Here is a 23,414-nt window from a genome sequence, read left to right as displayed (position 1 = left end):
CCTCCATCTCTCTCATCTGCCTCCCCTGCCACCAACCTCATCCTCCTGCTACAGAGCAGACACGAATAGAATGAAACACACCATCACCACACTTGGTGTCCCCTTTAACACAATACCATATCACACACAGGTACAGAGAGTCACACACACGCTGATGCTACCACAGTGGGCCATAAAGACAATTGTCAATAAAGTTTTTCAAACAAAACAACTGGACGTCACACCACAATGGCGGCCAGCACAACAGTGACAGTTCTGACTCCCAATGGAAGAAGACAAACCGTAAAAATCTCGCAAACACACCTTTGCTACAGGTAGGTAGTAATAAAGTGATGTCCTGCTCTCTCAGTCTGCGTTCAAAATAACTGCCTCCCTTTTCTAGGTTATGAAAACGAGAGTGATCTTTTCATGTCGGCTGAACAATGACTGTTCAGTTTAGCCTGCTCGTTTTTCTCTCTTTGTCTGCACAAAGTAAGTTGCTTTGCTAGTTAACTTGTTTAGCTGATAGATAACCAATACTTTGTATTTAGGTCCTCGAAGACGTCTGCAAGAAACATGGAATTAATCCTGACGATCACGGTTTAAAGTGAGTTGAGAGCTTTGTTGTTAGCCTAGCTAGCTAACTTGGTCTCTAGACGTGCTAACGTTAGCTGGCTAGCTCTGTGAACTGAAAGACTAGCTAGATATCCTCTTTATTACAACATTTTCCGTGGATGTTTTGTAGTGGTACCCAGATCATCAAACTGAACGATGATAAAGCTGTGATTGAGTGGAGGGGGAGGGATGGCTAGTCGTGTGTGCCCTCTGTCCGGGCCCTTTGTATACTTGGCTCAGGACACTGCTCTTTCACTAAAGCCTCACCCCCCCTCTCTCTCTCTATCCATCTATCCATCCATCCATCCATCCATCCATCCATCCATCCATCCATCCATCCATCCATCCATCCCCTTGACAGATTTCAGAGGAACGTTCTGGACCTGTCGCTCCAGTGGAGGTTTGCCAGCGTGCCAAACAATGCCAAGCTGGAGGTGGTGACCAGCACCCGGAAACAGACAGGGACCGACAGCCCGGTGGGTGAAACTAGTGTGTGTGGCGTCCAGCATGACTTCACCATGTCCAGGAAACAACATCCATTCTACTACTTCTGCTTCATTATGATCATAACAACATTACTGTTGCATTTGATAAAATGTTCCATGTTGCCCCTTTGGCTGTCAGAGTACCTGTCTCTCCACCCCTCTCTTTTATATACCTCTGTCTCTCTCCTTCTCTACCCCTCTCTCTCCCCCGACTTCTCCAATGAGGTTTAATGGTGGTTGGCATCCAATATGTTGCATTACCGCCACCTACTAGACTGGTGTACAACTCCCTTATACTTTGAGTGAAATTAACAAATACCCTACCATCTAACTTAATCTAACACTACACTCACAAAATGTTTTAAATAACACCACCCTCCTCCAGTATTTATATCTATTTAGTCCAACAGGCCAACAGCCTGAAAGGATGGGACACCACCACTTAACACACCCTGTAACTCTTCCGACGTCAAGTCTCACACAGCCAAATACCTCTCTGCAGCTGCCACCACCACCAATCTGCTGTGACTTACGTTCTATCCCTGCAGTACAGTTGATAACCATTGCTTTAAATGCTAAAAATCCCATCTTAATGAAACGTGTATCACTTGTTGGCCTCTCCTCTGTACTGGTACAGATCTACTACTCACACCACTCCTCTCATGATCCCTTGACCCATCTTCCTCTACTTTCACTGCCTCAGCATATGACAACTTCTGCTCTACTCTAACCATGGAAACCTCAACCTGCCTCTCTCACAAGAGACATCTGATCCCCAGCACCATGGGCATCCCTACAATTGACACACACCACTACTTTCCCAATGCTACATATTCCTTTGTCTCATGCCCTTCTCACACCTAGGAACCTCCCTCCTACACACCTCTGCCACATAGGAACACCTAGGAACCTCCCTCCTACACCTCTCTGCCACATAGGAACACCTAGGAACCTCCCTCCTACACACCTCTGCCACCTAGGAACCTCCCCTCCTACACACCTCTGCCACATAGGAACACCTAGGAACCCCCTCCCACACCTCTGCCACATAGAACACCTAGGAACCTCCCTCCTACACACCTCTGCCACATAGGAACCTCCCTCCTACACACTGCTGCCACATAGGAACACCTAGGAACCTCCCTCCTACACACTGCTGCCACATAGGAACACCTAGGAACCTCCCTCCTACACCTCTCTGCCACATAGGAACACCTAGGAACCTCCCTCCTACACACTCTGCCACATAGGAACACCTAGGAACCTCCCTCCTACACCTCTCTGCCACATAGGAACACCTAGGAACCTCCCTCCTACACCTCTCTGCCACATAGGAACACCTAGGAACCTCCCTCCTACACACTCTGCCACATAGGAACACCTAGGAACCTCCCTCCTACACCTCTCTGCCACATAGGAACACCTAGGAACCTCCCTCCTATACCTCTCTGCCACATAGGAACACCTAGGAACCTCCCTCCTACACCTCTCTGCCACATAGGAACACCTAGGAACCTCCCTCCTACACCTCTCTGCCACATAGGAACACCTAGGAACCTCCCTCCTACATACCTCTGCCACCTAGGAACCTCCCTCCTACACACCTCTGCCACATAGGAACACCTAGGAACCTCCCTCCTACACACTCTGCCACATAGGAACCTCCCTCCTACACACTGCTGCCACATAGGAACACCTAGGAACCTCCCTCCTACACACCTCTGCCACATAGGAACACCTAGGAACCTCCCTCCTACACACCTCTGCCACCCTTTTCTTGAGAGAAACAATGCACATTTCTTTCCCCCATTTGTTTAATGCCAAGCGCCTTCTTTCCCTCTCTCTACCCCTCTCTTTCTCTACCTCTCTCTACCCCTCTGTTTATATACCCCTCTCTCTACCACTCTCTTTCTCTACCTCTCTCTCTACCCCTCTGTTTATATACCCCTCTCTCTACCCCTCTGTTTATATACGCCTCTCTTTCTCTACCCCTCTCTTTCTCTACCCCTCTGTTTATATACCCCTCTCTACCACTCTCTTTCTCTACCCCTCTGTTTATATACCCCTCTCTACCCCTCTCTTTATATACCCCTGTCTCTACCCCTCTCTTTACATACTCCTCTCTCTATCCCTCTGTTTATATACCCCTCTCTTTCTCTACCCCTCTGTTTATATACCCCTCTGTTTATATAACCATGTCTCTATCCCTCTGTTTATATCCCTCTCTCTACCACTCTCTCTCTACCCCTCTGTTTATATACCCCTCTGTTTATATAACCATGTCTCTATCCCTCTGTTTATATCCCTCTCTCTACCCCTCTGTTTATATACCCCTCTCTTTCTCTACCCCTCTGTTTATATACCCCTCTGTTTATATACCCCTCTGTTTATATAACCATGTCTCTATCCCTCTGTTTATATCCCTCTCTCTACCACTCTCTCTCTACCCCTCTGTTTATATACCCCTCTGTTTATATACCCCTCTCTTTATATAACCATGTCTCTATCCCTCTGTTTATATCCCTCTCTCTACCACTCTCTACCCCTCTCTCTACCCCTCTGTTTATATACCCCTCTCTACCCCTCTCTCTACCCCTCTCTTTCTCTACCCCTCTCTCTACCCCTCTGTTTATATACGCCTCTCTTTCTCTACCCCTCTCTTTCTCTACCCCTCTGTTTATATACCCCTCTCTCTACCACTCTCTTTCTCTACCCCTCTGTTTATATACCCCTCTCTTTATATACCCCTGTCTCTACCCCTCTCTTTACATACTCCTCTCTCTATCCCTCTGTTTATATACCCCTCTCTTTCTCTACCCCTCTGTTTATATACCCCTCTGTTTATATAACCATGTCTCTATCCCTCTGTTTATATCCCTCTCTCTACCACTCTCTCTCTACCCCTCTGTTTATATACCCCTCTGTTTATATACCCCTCTCTTTATATAACCATGTCTCTATCCCTCTGTTTATATCCCTCTCTCTACCACTCTCTACCCCTCTCTCTACCCCTCTGTTTATATACCCCTCTCTACCCCTCTCTACCCCTCTCTTTCTCTACCCCTCTCTCTACCCCTCTGTTTATATACCCCTCTCTTTATCTACCTCTCTTTATATACCCCTCTCTCTATCTACCCCTCTCTTTATATACCCCTCTCTCTATCTACCCCTCTCTTTATATACCCCTCTCTCTATCTACCCCTCTCTTTATATACCCCTCTCTCTATCTACCCCTCTCTTTATATACCCCTCTCTCTATATACCCCTCTCTTTATATACCCCTCTATCTATCTACCCCTCTCTTTATATACCCCTCTCTCTATCTACCCCTCTGTTTATATACCCCTTTCTCTACCCCTCTGTTTATATACCCCTCTCTCTACCCCTCTGTTTATATACCCCTCTCTCTACCACTCTGTTTATATACCCCTCTCTCTACCCCTCTCTTTATATACCCTCTCTCTACCCCTCTCTTTATATACCCTCTCTCTACCCCTCTCTTTATATACCCTCTCTCTACCCCTCTCTTTATATACCCTCTCTCTACCCCTCTCTTTATATACCCCCTCTCTACCCCTCTCTTTATATACCCTCTCTCTACCCCTCTCTTTATATACCCCTCTCTCTACCCCTCTCTTTATATACCCCTCTCTCTACCCCTCTGTTTACATACCCGTCTCTCTACCCCTCTGTTTACATACCCGTCTCTCTACCCCTCTGTTTACATACCCGTCTCTCTACCCCTCTGTTTATATACCCCTCTCTCTACCCCTCTGTTTATATACCCCTCTCTCTACCCCTCTGTTTATATACCCCTCTCTCTACCCCTCTGTTTATATACCCCTCTCTCTACCCCTCTGTTTATATACCCCTCTCTCTACCCCTCTGTTTATATACCCCTCTCTCTACCACTCTGTTTATATACCCCTCTCTCTACCACTCTGTTTATATTCCCCTCTGTCTCTCTGTCCCTCATTCTGACTCACAGTTCTCATCCAACATAGTTCCCCTGTTTCTATTTTTATAAATGGTTAGTTGTTAAAAACACATTTTCCTCATCCTTTTTAACTCTGCCGGTGTCCTGGGGGAAACATGTTTTCCATGTTAGCTCGTCACCACAGTGAGTGATAGGTAAACAACTGGCCGGCATGGGTCATCATCCATCTGGGATGACGTCTGCCCGTTTCCACTGGGGTTCTGAGAAGAGGTCCTTTCTTAATGACATCATCAATCCTCTGACAGCACCCGTCATCAACATGTGCCAAGTGACCCCCCTCCGAGAAAACGCATACAACACGCTACCAAGTGTTGACGTTCCACACCACCATAGACAGTCAGACATCACCACCTATATGTAGTGTTTCTGTTCCACACCACCATAGACAGTCAGACATCACAACCTATATGTAGTGTTTCTGTTCCACACCACCATAGACAGTCAGACATCACAACCTATATGTAGTGTTTCTGTTCCACACCACCATAGACAGTCAGACATCACCACCTATATGTAGTGTTTCTGTTCCACACCACCATAGACAGTCAGACATCACCACCTATATGTAGTGTTTCTGTTCCACACCACCATAGACAGTCAGACATCACCACCTATAGAGGCGGGTAGCCTAGTGGTTAGAGGCGGGTAGCCTAGTGGTTAGAGGCGGGTAGCCTAGTGGTTAGAGATGGGTAGCCTAGTGGTTAGAGGCGGGTAGCCTAGTGGTTAGAGATGGGTAGCCTAGTGGTTAGAGGCGGGTAGCCTGGTGGTTAGAGGCGGGTAGCCTGGTGGTTAGAGGCGGGTAGCCTGGTGGTTAGAGGCGGGTAGCCTGGTGGTTAGAGGCGGGTAGCCTGGTGGTTAGAGGCGGGTAGCCTGGTGGTTAGAGGCGGGTAGCCTGGTGGTTAGAGGCGGGTAGCCTGGTGGTTAGAGGCGGGTAGCCTGGTGGTTAGAGGCGGGTAGCCTGGTGGTTAGAGGCGGGTAGCCTGGTGGTTAGAGGCGGGCAGCCTGGTGGTTAGAGGCGGGCAGCCTGGTGGTTAGAGGCGGGCAGCCTGGTGGTTAGAGGCGGGCAGCCTGGTGGTTAGAGGCGGGCAGCCTGGTGGTTAGAGGCGGGCAGCCTGGTGGTTAGAGGCGGGCAGCCTGGTGGTTAGAGCGTTGGACTAGTAACCGAAAGGTTCAAACCCCCGAGCTGACAAGGTACAAATCTGCCGTTCTGCCCCGTTTATAACTGACTTGCCTAGTTAAATAAAGGTTAAAAAAAATGAACAAGAACAATCTGGCCATGTTCTGTTATAATCTCCACCCGGCACAGCCAGAAGAGGACTGACCTCTCAGAGTCTGGTTCCTCTCTAGGTCTCTTCCTAGGTTCCCTGCCTTTCTAGGGAGTTCTTCCTAGCCACCGTGCTTCTACATCTGCATCTTGCTGTTTGGGGTTTTAGGCTGAGTTTCTGTACAGCCCTTTGTGACATCTGCTGATGCAGAAATGGCCTTCTATATAAAATGTGCTGGATGGATTGACATGGGCTGTTTGTTTACGTCACAGTGCATTTAACAGCTGTGTGAATGTGGTTCATGTCTGATCCGTCTCTCAGAACGTGTTTAGTGAAATAATGTGTTTATGTAATACGGTGTTAGATCTCTGTGGATTATTTCCATGTTACAGGGAGTCTCGATGTGGCAGACGATGAAAGCCGTCTTGGTAAACAGTAACAACATGGCCGTGTGTCAGGGGGAGTGCAGGTAGAGGAGTGTTTGAAGCTGTGCCCGTGTTGTGTTATAAACCGTATTCAGGATAATCATCTCTGTGATCATGGCTGTAGTTCTCTGGGTGACTAATAGCCCTGAATAGGAATTCTGGCTCTGTGTGTGTTCCCTAGATGTGTGTGTGTGTGTGTGTGTTCCCTAGATGTGTGTGCGTGTGTGTTCCCTAGATGTGTGTGCGTGTGTGTTCCCTAGATGTGTGTGTGTGTGTGCGTGTGTTCCCTAGATGTGTGTGTGTGTGTGTGTGCGTGTGTTCCCTAGATGTGTGTGTGTGTGTTCCCTAGATGTCTAGATCTTTATGTACATATTCTTTATCCCTTTACACTTGTGTGTATAAGACAGTAGTTTTGGAATTGTTAGCTAGATTACTTGTTGGTTATTACTGCATTGTCGGAACTAGAAGCACAAGCATTTCGCTACACTCGCATTAACATCTGCTAACCATGTGTATGTGACAAATAAAATTTGATTTAATTTGTTCCCTAGATGAGTGTGTTTGTGTGTGTGTGTTCCCTAGGTGTGTGTGTGTGTTCCCTAGGTGTGTGTGTGTGTGTGTGTGTGTGTGTGTGTGTTTGTGTGTGTGTGTGTGTGTGTGCATTCCCTAGATGAGTGTGTCTGTGTGTGTGTGTGTTCTCTAGATGCGGTGTGTGTTTATTCTCTAGATGAGTGTGTGTGTATTCTCTAGATGAGTGTGTGTGTATTCTCTAGATGAGTGTGTGTGTATTCTCTAGATGAGTGTGTGTATTCTCTAGATGAGTGTGTGTGTGTTCCCTAGATGAGTGTGTGTGTGTTCCCTAGAGGAGTGTGTGTGTTCTCTAGATGCGGTGTGTGTGTGTTCTCTAGATGCGGTGTGTGTGTGTTCCCTAGAGGAGTGTGTGTGTTCCCTAGAGGAGTGTGTGTGTTCCCTAGAGGAGTGTGTGTGTGTGTGTGTTCTCTAGATGCGGTGTGTGGGTTTTGTAAATGAGTTGTCTGTGTTCAATAACGGTATGTTCTGTTTCTGTGTGTGTTCTAGAACAGTGTGTTCTGTCTGTGTGTTGTAAAACAGTGTGTTGTATTCTGTGTGTGTTCCTCAGGTGCGTATTGCCCTGCAGATGGAAGATGGTACCAGACTCCAGGGTACTTTCTCCAGTGGACAGACACTATGGGAGCTGCTCACACACTTTCCCCAGACCAGGTAGGTAGGTAGGGTTGTCACTGATTGCCCAAGTGCGCGTGTGTGTGTGTGTGTGTGTGTGTGTGTGTGTGTGTGTGTGTGTGTGTGTGTGTGTGTGTGTGTGTGGACTCGCCTGCCTGCCTGCCAAGACCAGAGGTTTGTTATTTTTATGAGTGAGTGCTGAACACTGCGATCAAAGAGTTGCAGACCAGGAGTGAGCCAAGTTACAACAACCCCTCTCCCCTCCTCTCCTTTTTTTCTCCCGTTTTCTTTCTCCTCACCCCCAACCTCTCTACTCTCTCCAACCGCTCTACTGTCTCCAACCTCTCTACTCTCTCCAACCTCTCTACTCTCTCCAACCTCTCTACTCTCTCCAACCTCTCTACTCTCTCCAACCTCTCTACTCTCTCCAACCTCTCTACTCTCTCCAACCTCTCTACTGTCTCCAACCTCTCTACTCTCTCCAACCTCTCTACTCTCTCCAACCTCTCTACTCTCTCCAACCTCTCTACTGTCTCCAACCTCTCTACTCTCTCCAACCTCTCTACTCTCTCCAACCTCTCTACTGTCTCCAACCTCTCTACTCTCTCCAACCTCTCTACTCTCTCCAACCTCTCTACTGTCTCCAACCTCTCTACTCTCTCCAACCTCTCTACTCTCTCCAACCTCTCTACTCTCTCCAACCTCTCTACTCTCTCCAACCTCTCTACTCTCTCCAACCTCTCTACTCTCTCCAACCTCTCTACTCTCTCCAACCTCTCTACTCTCTCCAACCTCTCTACTCTCTCCAACCTCTACTCTCTCCAACCTCTCTACTCTCTCCAACCTCTCTACTCTCTCCAACCTCTCTACTCTCTCCAACCTCTCTACTCTCTCCAACCTCTCTACTCTCTCCAACCTCTCTACTCTCTCCAACCTCTCTCTCTCCAACCTCTCTACTCTCTCCAACCTCTCTACTCTCTCCAACCTCTCTACTCTCTCCAACCTCTCTACTCTCTCCAACCTCTCTACTCTCTCCAACCTCTCTACTCTCTCCAACCGCTCTACTGACTCCAACCGCTCTACTGTCTCCAACCTCTCTATTCTCTCCAACCTCTCTACTCTCTCCAACCTCTCTACTCTCTCCAACCTCTCTACTCTCTCCAACCTCTCTACTCTCTCCAACCGCTCTACTGTCTCCAACCGCTCTACTCTCTCCAGCCGCTTTACTCTACTCTCTCTCCAGCCGCTTTACTCTACTCTCTCTCCAGCCGCTCTACTCTCTCTACTCTCTCTCCAGCCGCTCTACTCTACTCTCTCTCCAGCCGCTCTCTACTCTCTCTCCAGCCTCTCTCTACTCTCTCTCCACCCTCTCTACTCTCTCCAGCCGCTTCTACTCTCTCTCCCAGCCGCTCTCTACTCTCTCCAGCCGCTCTCTACTCTTCTCCAGCCTCTCTCTACTCTCCTCCAGCCGCTCTCTACTCTCTCTCCAGCCGCTCTCTACTCTCTCCAGCCGCTCTCTACTCTCTCCCAGCCGCTCTCTACTTTCTCCAGCCGCTCTCTCTACTCTCTCTCCAGCCGCTCTCTACTCTCTCTCCAGCCGCTCTCTACTCTCTCTCCAGCCGCTCTCTACTCTCTCTCCAGCCGCTCTCTACTCTCTCCAGCCGCTCTCTACTCTCTCTCCAGCCGCTCTCTACTCTCTCTCCAGCCGCTCTCTACTCTCTCTCCAGCCTCTCTCTACTCTCTCTCCAGCCGCTCTCTACTCTCTCTCCAGCCGCTCTCTACTCTCTCTCCAGCCGCTCTCTCCTCTCTCTCCAGCCGCTCTCTCCTCTCTCTCCAGCCGCTCTCTACTCTCTACTCTCTCCAGCCGCTCTCTACTCTCTCCAGCCGCTCTCTACTCTCTACTCTCTCCAGCCGCTCTCTACTCTCTCTCCAGCCGCTCTCCTCTCTCTCCAGCCGCTCTCCTCTCTCTCCAGCCGCTCTCTCCTCTCTCTCCAGCCGCTCTCTCCTCTCTCTCCAGCCGCTCTCTACTCTCTCTCCAGCCGCTCTCTACTCTCTCTCCAGCCGCTCTCTACTCTCTCTCCAGCCGCTCTACTCTCTACTCTCTCCAGCCGCTCTCTACTCTCTCTCCAGCCGCTCTACTCTCTACTCTCTCCAGCCGCTCTCTACTCTCTCTCCAGCCGCTCTACTCTCTACTCTCTCCAGCCGCTCTCTACTCTCTCTCCAACCTCTCTACTCTCTCCAGCCGCTCTCTACTCTCTCCAGCCGCTCTCTACTCTCTCCAGCCGCTCTCTACTCTCTCTCCAGCCGCTCTCTACTCTCTCTCCAGCCGCTCTACTCTCTACTCTCTCCAGCCGCTCTCTACTGTCTCTCCAACCGCTCTACTCTCTACTCTCTCTCCAACCTCTCTACTCTCTCTCCAGCCGCTCTCTACTCTCTCCAGCCGCTCTCTACTCTCTCCAGCCGCTCTCTACTCTCTCCAGCCGCTCTCTACTCTCTCCAGCCGCTCTCTCCTCTCTCTCCAGCCGCTCTCTCCTCTCTCTCCAGCCGCTCTACTCTTTACTGTCTCTCCAGCCGCTCTACTTTCTACTCTCTCTCCAGCCGATCTCTACTCTCTCCCCAGCCTGAAGGTAGGGAGGGCCAGTTCCTCTTGCTGCTCAATAGGCAAGCACCATGGCCGTGTAGTGGGCTCTTAGTGTAGTGGGCAGCGGTCTCTTAGTGTAGTGGACAACGGTCTCTTAGTGTAGTGGACAGTGGTCTCTTAGTGTAGTGGACAGGGGTCTCTTAGTGTAGTGGGCAGCGGTCTCTTAGTGTAGTGGACAGGGGTCTCTTAGTGTAGTGGACAGCGGTCTCTTAGTGTAGTGTAGTGGGCAGCGGTCTCTTAGTGTAGTGGACAGCGGTCTCTTAGTGTAGTGGACAGCGGTCTCTTAGTGTAGTGGACAGCGGTCTCTTAGTGTAGTGGACAGCGGTCTCTTAGTGTAGTGGACAGCGGTCTCTTAGTGTAGTGGACAGCGGTCTCTTAGTGTAGTGGACAGCGGTCTCTTAGTGTAGTGGACAGCGGTCTCTTAGTGTAGTGGACAGCGGTCTCTTAGTGTAGTGGACAGCGGTCTCTTAGTGTAGTGGACAGCGGTCTCTTAGTGTAGTGGACAGGGGTCTCTTAGTGTAGTGGGCAGGGGTCTCTTAGTGTAGTGGGCAGGGGTCTCTTAGTGTAGTGGGCAGGGGTCTCTTAGTGTAGTGGGCAGGGGTCTCTTAGTGTAGTGGGCAGGGGTCTCTTAGTGTAGTGGGCAGGGGTCTCTTAGTGTAGTGGGCAGGGGTCTCTTAGTGTAGTGGACAGCGGTCTCTTAGTGTAGTGGACAGCGGTCTCTTAGTGTAGTGGACAGCGGTCTCTTAGTGGAGTGGACAGCGGTCTCTTAGTGTAGTGGAGTGGACAGCGGTCTCTTAGTGTAGTGGAGTGGACAGGGGTCTCTTAGTGTAGTGGACAGGGGTCTCTTAGTGTAGTGGACAGGGGTCTCTTAGTGTAGTGGACAGGGGTCTCTTAGTGTAGTGGACAGGGGTCTCTTAGTGTAGTGGACAGGGGTCTCTTAGTGTAGTGGACAGCGGTCTCTTAGTGTAGTGGACAGCGGTCTCTTAGTGGAGTGGACAGCGGTCTCTTAGTGTAGTGGAGTGGACAGCGGTCTCTTAGTGTAGTGGAGTGGACAGGGGTCTCTTAGTGTAGTGGACAGGGGTCTCTTAGTGTAGTGGACAGGGGTCTCTTAGTGTAGTGGACAGGGGTCTCTTAGTGTAGTGGACAGGGGTCTCTTAGTGTAGTGGACAGGGGTCTCTTAGTGTAGTGGACAGCAGTCTCTTAGTGGAGTGGACAGCGGTCTCTTAGTGTAGTGGAGTGGACAGCGGTCTCTTAGTGTAGTGTAGTGGACAGCGGTCTCTTAGTGTAGTGGACAGCGGTCTCTTAGTGTAGTGGACAGCGGTCTCTTAGTGTAGTGGACAGCGGTCTCTTAGTGTAGTGGACAGCGGTCTCTTAGTGTAGTGGACAGCGGTCTCTTAGTGTAGTGGACAGGGGTCTCTTAGTGTAGTGGACAGGGGTCTCTTAGTGTAGTGGGCAGGGGTCTCTTAGTGTAGTGGGCAGGGGTCTCTTAGTGTAGTGGGCAGGGGTCTCTTAGTGTAGTGGGCAGGGGTCTCTTAGTGTAGTGGGCAGGGTCTCTTAGTGTAGTGGGCAGGGGTCTCTTAGTGTAGTGGGCAGGGGTCTCTTAGTGTAGTGGGCAGCGGTCTCTTAGTGTAGTGGACAGCGGTCTCTTAGTGTAGTGGACAGCGGTCTCTTAGTGGAGTGGACAGCGGTCTCTTAGTGTAGTGGAGTGACAGCGGTCTCTTAGTGTAGTGGAGTGACAGGGGTCTCTTAGTGTAGTGGACAGGGGTCTCTTAGTGTAGTGGACAGGGTCTCTTAGTGTAGTGGACAGGGGTCTCTAGTGTAGTGGACAGGGTCTCTAGTGTAGTGGACAGGGGTCTCTTAGTGTAGTGGACAGCGGTCTCTTAGTGTAGTGGACAGCGGTCTCTTAGTGGAGTGGACAGCGGTCTCTTAGTGTAGTGGTGGACAGCGGTCTCTTAGTGTAGTGGAGTGGACAGGGGTCTCTTAGTGTAGTGGACAGGGGTCTCTTAGTGTAGTGGACAGGGGTCTCTTAGTGTAGTGGACAGGGGTCTCTTAGTGTAGTGGACAGGGTCTCTTAGTTTAGTGGACAGGGTCTCTTAGTGTAGTGGACAGGGTCTCTTAGTGTAGTGGACAGCGGTCTCTTAGTGTAGTGGACAGCGGTCTCTTAGTGTAGTGGACAGGTCTCTTAGTGTAGTGGACAGGGTCTCTTAGTGTAGTGGACAGGGTCTCTTAGTGTAGTGGACAGGGGTCTCTTAGTGTAGTGGACAGGGGTCTCTTAGTGTAGTGGACAGGGGTCTCTTAGTGGAGTGGACAGCGGTCTCTTAGTGTAGTGGAGTGGACAGCGGTCTCTTAGTGTAGTGGACAGCGGTCTCTTAGTGTAGTGTAGTGGACAGCGGTCTCTTAGTGTAGTGAACAGCAGTCTCTTAGTGTAGTGGACAGGGGTCTCTTAGTGTAGTGGACAGGGGTCTCTTAGTGTAGTGTAGTGGACAACGGTCTCTTAGTGTAGTGGACAGCGGTCTCTTAGTGTAGTGGACAGCGGTCTCTTAGTGTAGTGGACAGGGGTCTCTTAGTGTAGTGGACAGCGGTCTCTTAGTGTAGTGGACAGCGGTCTCTTAGTGTAGTGGACAGCGGTCTCTTAGTGTAGTGGACAGCGGTCTCTTAGTGTAGTGGACAGCGGTCTCTTAGTGTAGTGGACAGCGGTCTCTTAGTGTAGTGGACAGCGGTCTCTTAGTGTAGTGGACAGCGGTCTCTTAGTGTAGTGGACAGCGGTCTCTTAGTGTAGTGGACAGGGGTCTCTTAGTGTAGTGCACAGGGGTCTCTTAGTGTAGTGGACAGCTGTCTCTTAGTGTAGTGGACAGCTGTCTCTTAGTGTAGTGGACAGCGGTCTTTTAGTGTAGTGGACAGCGGTCTCTTAGTGTAGTGTAGTGGACAGCGGTCTCTTAGTGTAGTGGACAGCGGTCTCTTAGTGTAGTGTAGTGGACAGCGGTCTCTTAGTGTAGTGGACAGGGGTCTCTTAGTGTAGTGGACAACGGTCTCTTAGTGTAGTGGACAACGGTCTCTTAGTGTAGTGGACAGGAGTCTCTTAGTGTAGTGGACAACGGTCTCTTAGTGTAGTGGACAGGGGTCTCTTAGTGTAGTGGACAGGGGTCTCTTAGTGTAGTGGACAACGGTCTCTTAGTGGAGTGGACAGCGGTCTCTTAGTGTAGTGGAGTGGACAGCGGTCTCTTAGTGTAGTGTAGTGGACAGCGGTCTCTTAGTGTAGTGTAGTGGACAGCTGTCTCTTAGTGTAGTGGACAGCGGTCTCTTAGTGTAGTGGACAGCGGTCTCTTAGTGTAGTGGACAGCGGTCTCTTAGTGTAGTGGACAGCGGTCTCTTAGTGTAGTGGACAAGGGTCTCTTAGTGTAGTGGACAGGGGTCTCTTAGTGTAGTGGACAGGGGTCTCTTAGTGTAGTGTAGTGGACAACGGTCTCTTAGTGTAGTGGACAGCGGTCTCTTAGTGTAGTGTAGTGGACAGGGGTCTCTTAGTGTAGTGGACAGCGGTCTCTTAGTGTAGTGGACAGCGGTCTCTTAGTGTAGTGGACAGCGGTCTCTTAGTGTAGTGGACAGCGGTCTCTTAGTGTAGTGGACAGCGGTCTCTTAGTGTAGTGGACAGGGGTCTCTTAGTGTAGTGGACAGCGGTCTCTTAGTGTAGTGGACAGCGGTCTCTTAGTGTAGTGGACAGCGGTCTCTTAGTGTAGTGGACAGCGGTCTCTTAGTGTAGTGGACAACGGTCTCTTAGTGTAGTGCACAGGGGTCTCTTAGTGTAGTGCACAGGGGTCTCTTAGTGTAGTGGACAGCGGTCTCTTAGTGTAGTGGACAGCGGTCTCTTAGTGTAGTGGACAGCGGTCTCTTAGTGTAGTGTAGTGGACAGCGGTCTCTTAGTGTAGTGGACAGCGGTCTCTTAGTGTAGTGGACAGCGGTCTCTTAGTGTAGTGGACAGCGGTCTCTTAGTGTAGTGGACAGCGGTCTCTTAGTGTAGTGTAGTGGACAGCGGTCTCTTAGTGTAGTGTAGTGGACAGCGGTCTCTTAGTGTAGTGTAGTGGACAGCGGTCTCTTAGTGTAGTGTAGTGGACAGCGGTCTCTTAGTGTAGTGGACAGCGGTCTCTTAGTGTAGTGTAGTGGACAGCGGTCTCTTAGTGTAGTGTAGTGGACAGCGGTCTCTTAGTGTAGTGTAGTGGACAGCGGCCTCTTAGTGTAGTGGACAGCGGTCTCTTAGTGTAGTGGACAGGGGTCTCTTAGTGTAGTGGACAGCGGTCTCTTAGTGTAGTGTAGTGGACAGCGGTCTCTTAGTGTAGTGTAGTGGACAGCGGTCTCTTAGTGTAGTGGACAGCGGTCTCTTAGTGTAGTGGACAGCGGTCTCTTAGTGTAGTGGACAGCGGTCTCTTAGTGTAGTGTAGTGGACAGCGGTCTCTTAGTGTAGTGTAGTGGACAGCGGTCTCTTAGTGTAGTGGACAGCGGTCTCTTAGTGTAGTGGACAGCGGTCTCTTAGTGTAGTGGACAGCGGTCTCTTAGTGTAGTGTAGTGGACAGCGGTCTCTTAGTGTAGTGTAGTGGACAGCGGTCTCTTAGTGTAGTGTAGTGGACAGCGGCCTCTTAGTGTAGTGTAGTGGACAGCGGCCTCTTAGTGTAGTGGACAGCGGTCTCTTAGTGTAGTGGACAGCGGTCTCTTAGTGTAGTGGACAGCGGTCTCTTAGTGTAGTGTAGTGGACATCGGTCTCTTAGTGTAGTGTAGTGGACATCGGTCTCTTAGTGTAGTGTAGTGGACAGCGGTCTCTTAGTGTAGTGTAGTGGACATCGGTCTCTTAGTGTAGTGTAGTGGACATCGGTCTCTTAGTGTAGTGGACAGGGGTCTCTTCCTGTTGATCACTGGCATTAAAGGGTAACTGCACCCAAAAATCTACATTTCTTCTATTTTCCCCAGACCTTAACAGCGGTCTTCTGATGTGGTTTAAGCCTCGTTGTGGACTGAACATCCAACGCAGTTGTTTTTGAAATCGGAAACCTGGGAAAGCAACACAGAGAAAACAGAATTTAGGAAAGAAAGTAAACGGAATTAAGCAAAAACATAACATTTTCTAGGGCCCAACTCTCGTTGAGACCAGCTGTCTGTCCGTCACCCCTTCTCTGTGATGACATCATCACTAGATCTTTGCCACGGAAGCTTCCAGAATGAATGTCAGCTCCGCACCGCCCGGGAATCTGGGGGAACAACAAGCCAGGGAGAAGTTACTGTGTTTAGGAGACGACGTTATGGTTCAGTGGTTTTTAATGTAGACACACACACACCACACACACACACACCACACACACACACACACACACACACACACACACACACACACACACACACACACACCACACACACACACCCCACACACACACACCATACACCACACACCACACACCACACACCACACACCACACACACACACCCCACACACACACACCATACACCACACACCACACACCACACCACACACACACACACACCACACACACACACCCCACACACACACACCATACACCACACACCACACACACCACACCCCACACACCCCACACCACACACCACACCCCACACACCCCACACAACACACACACACAACACAACACACAACACCGCACACTACACCACACACTACACCACACACCACACAATACACAACACCGCACACTATACACACACACACCACAAACACCACACACCACACACACACAGTTGCTCACACGTAGGCTCACTCAACACCCGACAGGTGAGACCACCCAGGTGTGTGTTTGTTTTGAATCACAGAATGCCTATTTTCTCTCTCCTCCTCCTCTCTCTCCTCCTCTCTCTCCTCCTCCTCTCTCTTCTTCTCCACAGAGCAGCTGAGTTGTCTGAATCAGGTTCCACTCCTGTCTGTGTCTACATGAGAGATGAGGTATGGTATCTCCTTTTCCCTCCCCATCTGTCTGTGTGTGTTGATCAGAGTGTAGTGAGGGCACTGATACAGGGGGGGGGGGTATTGATTAGAGTGTAGTGAGGGCACTGATAATGTAATGAGTGTAGTGAGGACACTGATAATGTAATGAGTGTAATGAGGACACTGGGGGGTGTTGATTAGAGTGTAGTGAGGGCACTGATACAGGGGGGGTGGGGGGTGGGGTGTTGATCAGAGTGTAGTGAGGGCACTGATACAGGGGGGGTGGGGTGTTGATCAGAGTGTAGTGAGGGCACTGATACAGGGGGGGTGGGGGGTGGGGTGTTGATCAGAGTGTAGTGAGGACATTGATAATGTAATGAGTGTAATGAGGACACTGATAATGTAATGAGTGTAATGAGGACACTGATAATGTAATGAGTGTAATGAGGACACTGGGGGGTGTTTAGGTGAGTGGTGAGGACACTGATAATGTAATGAGTGTAATGAGGACATTGATAATGTAATGAGTGTAATGAGGACACTGATAATGTAATGAGTGTAATGAGGACACTGGGGGGTGTTTAGGTGAGTGGTGAGGACACTGATAATGTAATGAGTGTAATGAGGACACTGGGGGGTGTTTAGGTGAGTGGTGAGGACACTGATAATGTAATGAGTGTAATGAGGACACTGATAATGTAATGAGTGTAATGAGGACACTGATAATGTAATGAGTGTAATGAGGACACTGATAATGTAATGAGTGTAACGAGGACACTGATAATGTAATGAGTGTAATGAGGACACTGGGGGGGTGTTTAGGTGAGTGGTGAGGCAGCTCTAAAGAAGGCCAGTCTGAAGTCTCTGGGACTCACAGGAGGAAGTGCCATAGTCAGGTTGGTTCCTCCACAACATATCCACAACATATCCACAACATGTCCTCAACATGTCCTCAACATATCCTCAACATATCCACAACATGTCCTCAACATGTCCTCAACATATCCTCAACATGTCCTCAACATGTCCTCAACATATCCACAACATATCCACAACATGTCCTCAACATGTCCTCAACATGTCCTCAACATATCCTCAACATATCCACAACATGTCCTCAACATGTCCTCAACATGTCCTCAACATGTCCTCAACATGTCCTCAACATGTCCTCAACATGTCCTCAACATGTCCTCAACATGTCCTCAACATGTCCACAACATGTCCACAACATGTCCTCAACATGTCTCAACATGTCATCAACATGTCCTCAACATGTCCACAACATGTCCACAACATATCCTCAACATGTCCACAACATGTCCTCAACATATCCACAACATGTCCTCAACATATCCACAACATGTCCACAACATATCCCCAACATATCCCCAACATGTCCCCAACATGTCCTCAACATGTCCTCAACATGTCCACAACATATCCACAACATATCCTCAACATGTCCACAACATGTCCTCAACATATCCACAACATGTCCTCAACATATCCACAACATGTCCTCAACATATCCACAACATGTCCTCAACATGTCCTCAACATGTCCCCAACATATCCCCAACATATCCCCAACATATCCCCAACATGTCCTCAACATGTCCTCAATATGTCCTCAACATATCCACAACATGTCCTCAACATGTCCACAACATGTCCACAACATGTCCTCAACATATTACATTTACATTTAAGTCATTTAGCAGACGCTCTTATCCAGAGCGACTTACAAATTGGTGAATTCACCTTCTGACATCCACAACATATCCACAACATGTCCCCAACATGTCCCCAACATGTCCCCAACATGTCCTCAACATATCCACAACATGTCCTCAACATATCCACAACATGTCCTCAACATATCCACAACATGTCCTCAACATATCCCCAACATATCCCCAACATGTCCTCAACATGTCCTCAACATATCCACAACATGTCCACAACATATCCACAACATATCCTCAACATGTCCACAACATGTCCTCAACATATCCACAACATGTCCACAACATGTCCTCAACATATCCACAACATGTCCTCAACATATCCACAACATGTCCTCAACATGTCCTCAACATGTCCCCAACATATCCCCAACATATCCCCAACATATCCCCAACATGTCCTCAACATATCCACAACATGTCCTCAACATGTCCACAACATGTCCACAACATGTCCTCAACATATTACATTTACATTTAAGTCATTTAGCAGACGCTCTTATCCAGAGCGACTTACAAATTGGTGAATTCACCTTCTGACATCCACAACATATCCACAACATGTCCCCAACATGTCCCCAACATGTCCCCAACATGTCCCCAACATGTCCTCAACATGTCCTCAACATGTCCTCAACATGTCCTCAACATGTCCTCAACATGTCCTCAACATATCCACCACATGTCCTCAACATGTCCTCAACATGTCCTCAACATGTCCTCAACATGTCCTCACCATTACAGCAGACATAATGCACTGCCACTGATTGGGAAGGGTGGTGGTGGTGGTGAGTATGTAGATGATGTCATTCCTCTCTGCCGTTCCACAGGTTTTTACTGAAGAAGACCAAATCGCCAGGCAACGCAGACGATGACGGCATGGAGGCTGCTTCCACGGCGACAGATCCCGTCGCCAAGGAAACCAAGCCCTGCCCTTTACCCCGGTCGGACTGCCTCCCTCACAACCAGAGCGTGCAGCGCTGCCTTCAATCAAAAAGGAGAGCCCCGAGGGGCCGGTTGAGACTGCGGATGCCCCAGTCCCCGCCGCCTCGGCCGCTGGCAGCACACTTCCTGGCAAACAGGAAGCGGAAGTGGTTACAAACTCCCAAATTGCGGTGCGGCCTAAAAGCAGTCCCTTCGGGGAGTGAAGAGGGAGGAAGAGGGGGATGGAGAGAGGGCAGGACCATCTGGTCAGTGCGCTGTCCATCCTTCCTCCTCCTCTTCTTCCTCTCCTCCCTCCGCTCCCTTCATCCCTTTCTCTGGAGGGGGTCAGAGGCTGGGGGGGCCGGGGGTGAGCGGTGTAGGAGCATCATCATCATCATCATCATCACTACCATCAATGGTTGGTGGGCCGCCCAAAGCCAAGAAATCTAAACCCAACAACGCCAAGGTGAGACCTGTAGTCCAACCCAACGTCTTCTCAATGTGCTCTGTTGATAAGAGTCAAGTACATGTGAATAGATACATGAATGATAGATGGTATGTTCTAGATGTTCTGTTTCTATCTCTCAGCGCCAAGCCAGTACCAAACAGGATGACTGGGCCGTGGTAGAGGAGGTTCTGCAGGTAACGTTGATGGGGTTGATGTTGTTCTGATGGGCAGAACAGACCATGTCATGAATTGAATGAAACACTTCCTGTTGAGGGTCTCCCCTATTGGTTTATATAGAAACCTAGTCAGACAGATACACATTTCTACTGTTGTCATGTCTGCAGCCGTTGAGATGCCTCACCTCTCTCTCTCTCTCTCTCTGTCTCCTCTGCAGCCGTTGAGATGCCTCACCTCTCTCTCTCTCTCTCTCTGTCTCCTCTGCAGCCGGTGGACAGGGAACCCCTGATCTACCACATGGACTCTGGGGCGCATCGCTACGGCAACGAACAGGACTTGCCAGACGAGTTCTTTGAGGTGACTGTGGACGACATCCGCAAACGCTTCGCTCAGCTGAAGAGTGAGAGGTGGGACTGAGAGAGAGGAAGAGGAGAGACTGAGAGAGAGGAAGAGGAGAGACTGAGAGAGAGGAAGAGGAGAGACTGAGAGAGAGGAAGAGGAGAGACTGAGAGAGAGGAAGAGGAGAGACTGAGAGAGAGGAAGAGGAGAGACTGAGAGAGAGGAAGAGGAGAGACTGAGAGAGAGGAAGAGGAGAGACTGAGAGAGAGGAAGAGGAGAGACTGAGAGAGAGGAAGAGGAGAGACAGAGAGAGGAAGAGGAGAGACAGAGAGAGGAAGAGGAGAGACAGAGAGAGGAAGAGGAGAGACTGAGAGAGAGGAAGAGGAGAGACTGAGAGAGAGGAAGAGGAGAGACTGAGAGAGAGGAAGAGGAGAGACTGAGAGAGAGGAAGAGGAGAGACTGAGAGAGAGGAAGAGGAGAGACTGAGAGAGAGGAAGAGGAGAGACTGAGAGAGAGGAAGAGGAGAGACTGAGAGAGAGGAAGAGGAGAGACTGAGAGAGGAAGAGAAGAGACTGAGAGAGAGGAAGAGGAGGGACTGAGAGAGAGGAAGAGGAGAGACTGAGAGAGAGGAAGAGGAGAGACTGAGAGAGAGGAAGAGGAGGGACTGAGAGAGAGGAAGAGGAGGGACTGAGAGAGAGGAAGAGGAGAGACTGAGAGAGGAAGAGGAGGGACTGAGAGAGAGGAAGAGGAGGGACTGAGAGAGAGGAAGAGGAGGGACAGAGAGAGGAAGAGGAGGGACAGAGAGAGGAAGAGGAGGGACAGGGAGAGGAAGAGGAGAGACAGGGAGAGACTGAGAGAGGAGTGTTCAAACATGGAAGGAGAGAGAAATGGAGGAAGAGAGAGGAAATGAAAAGTGAGAGGTGACACTGGGTAAGAAGGAGAGGGGAGGAGAGATGGAGAGAAAGTTGCTTGGGTTTTGATCTGGATAGAGGGAGCGAGAAAGCGACAGTGAGATTGAACTAGGAGAGATGTAGAGACTGAAAAGAGATCTCTCTATTAAAACAACCAAATGGCATTTACATTTACAGTTAGTGAGTCATTTAGCAGACACTCTGATCCAGAGAGACTTACAGTAGTGAGTCATTTAGCAGACACTCTGATCCAGAGAGACTTACAGTTAGTGAGTCATTTAGCAGACACTCTGATCCAGAGAGACTTACAGTTAGTGAGTCATTTAGCGGACACTCTGATCCAGAGAGACTTACAGTTAGTGAGTCATTTAGCAGACACTCTGATCCAGAGAGACTTACAGTTAGTGAGTCATTTAGCAGACACTCTGATCCAGAGAGACTTACAGTTAGTGAGTCATTTAGCAGACACTCTGATCCAGAGAGACTTAGTTAGTGAGTCATTTAGCAGACACTCTGATCCAGAGAGACTTACAGTTAGTGAGTCATTTAGCAGACACTCTGATCCAGAGAGACTTACAGTTAGTGAGTCATTTAGCAGACACTCTGATCCAGAGAGACTTACAGTTAGTGAGTCATTTAGCAGACACTCTGATCCAGAGAGACTTAGTTAGTGAGTCATTTAGCAGACACTCTGATCCAGAGAGACTTACAGTTAGTGAGTCATTTAGCAGACACTCTGATCCAGAGAGACTTAGTTAGTGAGTCATTTAGCAGACACTCTGATCCAGAGAGACTTGCAGGAGCGACGAGGGTTAAAGTGCTTTGCTCAAAGGCACATTGACAGATGTTCTTATCTAGGCTGTTTGGGGATTCAAACCAGCGACCTCTCGGTTACTGGCCCAATGCTCTCAACTGCTTGCTACGTGTCATGAGCAGACCTGGGGTCAGTTGTGACATCCTGGATTTAGTGAGTTAGGATAACCCAATGTCATGTATAAACAAAAGTAAGAAGAGCAGATCTGGGGTCAGTTTTGACCTTCTAATGGTTAAGGTCTGAAAGCAGTCAGTTAGGGAACTTCTATATGGGTTTATATATATATACTCAAATTACAGTATGCCAATGACTTAATTAGACGCTTTGTGGAGAGACTGTGGGGAATGCTGGGAAACGTTGCTGTGTGGTATGTGCGTGCGCCTGATTGGTTCTTTACGATGTCTTCTTCAAAAGAGATGTCTGCCTCCCCCTTTCTCTGTGTGACACCACACCAGACAGGTTATCAAGGCTAGAATTATGTTGACCACAGTGATCTAACACACACACACACACACACACACACACACACACACACACACACACACACACACACACACACACACACACACACACATCAAAAAGTCAACTGTAAATCATCTCTCTTGCTCTCTCCTCTCTCTCTTTATCTCTCCCTCCCCCATTTCTCCTCTCCCATTTCTCCTCTCCCATCTCTCCTCTCTCTCTCCTCTTTCTCTCTCCCTCTCCCCTCTCTCCTCTTCTCCCTCTCCCCATCTCTCTCTCCTTTCTCCCTTTAGGAGGGTACTAGAGGAGGCTCCTCTGATGACTAAAGCTCTGAGAGAATCTCAGATGAAGGATAAGATGGACAGATACCCCCGAGTGAGTTGTGTGGATGAATGTGTGTTGGCCCGTGTGTGTGTCAGATGCCCTTGAGTTTCTCCTACATTTACATGGAATCGACCACCAACCTGGAGCTGGATGCCAATAGTGATCCTAAATCTGTTACTACAGTAACATTAGCAATATAATAATGTGTGTGTGTGTGTGTGTGTGTGTGTCCGTCCAGGTAGTTCTGAGGGTCCAGTTCCCTGACAGACGTGTTCTACAGGGATTCTTCAGACCTCTAGAGACAGGTAGATCTCTCTCTTCCTCTCTCTCTCTTCCTCTTTCTCTCTCTCTTCCTCTCTCCCTTTCTGTCTCCTTGTATTAGGAACTATGTGTTGACTCTAGAGACAGTTAGATCTCTCCCTCTCTCTTTCTCTCTCTCTCTCTTTCTCTCTCCCTCTTCCTCTTTCTCTCTCTTTCTCTTTTTCTCTCTTCCTCTCTCTTTCTCTCTCTCTTCCTCTCTCTTTCTCTCTCTCTTCCTCTCTCCCTTTCTGTCTCCTTGTATTAGGAACTATGTGTTGACTCTAGAGACAGTTAGATCTGTCTTCCTCTATCCCCTTCTGTCTCCTTGTATTAGGAACTATGTGTTGACCATTAGAATCAAACTGGAACCATAGAGATGTGATGGAATAACCATTAGAATCAAACTGGAACCATAGAGATGT

The 23,414-nt window shown here is 49.2% G+C and overlaps 1 pseudogene; it reads left to right on the top strand.

The window, feature by feature from the left end:
- The first annotated feature begins 225 nt into the window (after nt 1-225).
- On the top strand, nt 226-22,997 carry LOC135535277 (tether containing UBX domain for GLUT4-like; annotated as a pseudogene).
- The last annotated feature ends 417 nt before the right edge of the window (nt 22,998-23,414 follow it).

Source organism: Oncorhynchus masou, unplaced genomic scaffold (genome assembly GCF_036934945.1).
Source record: "Oncorhynchus masou masou isolate Uvic2021 unplaced genomic scaffold, UVic_Omas_1.1 unplaced_scaffold_4703, whole genome shotgun sequence".
In the NCBI taxonomy this organism is placed as follows: domain Eukaryota; kingdom Metazoa; phylum Chordata; class Actinopteri; order Salmoniformes; family Salmonidae; genus Oncorhynchus; species Oncorhynchus masou.
This window is presented reverse-complemented; position numbering and strand designations above follow the sequence as displayed.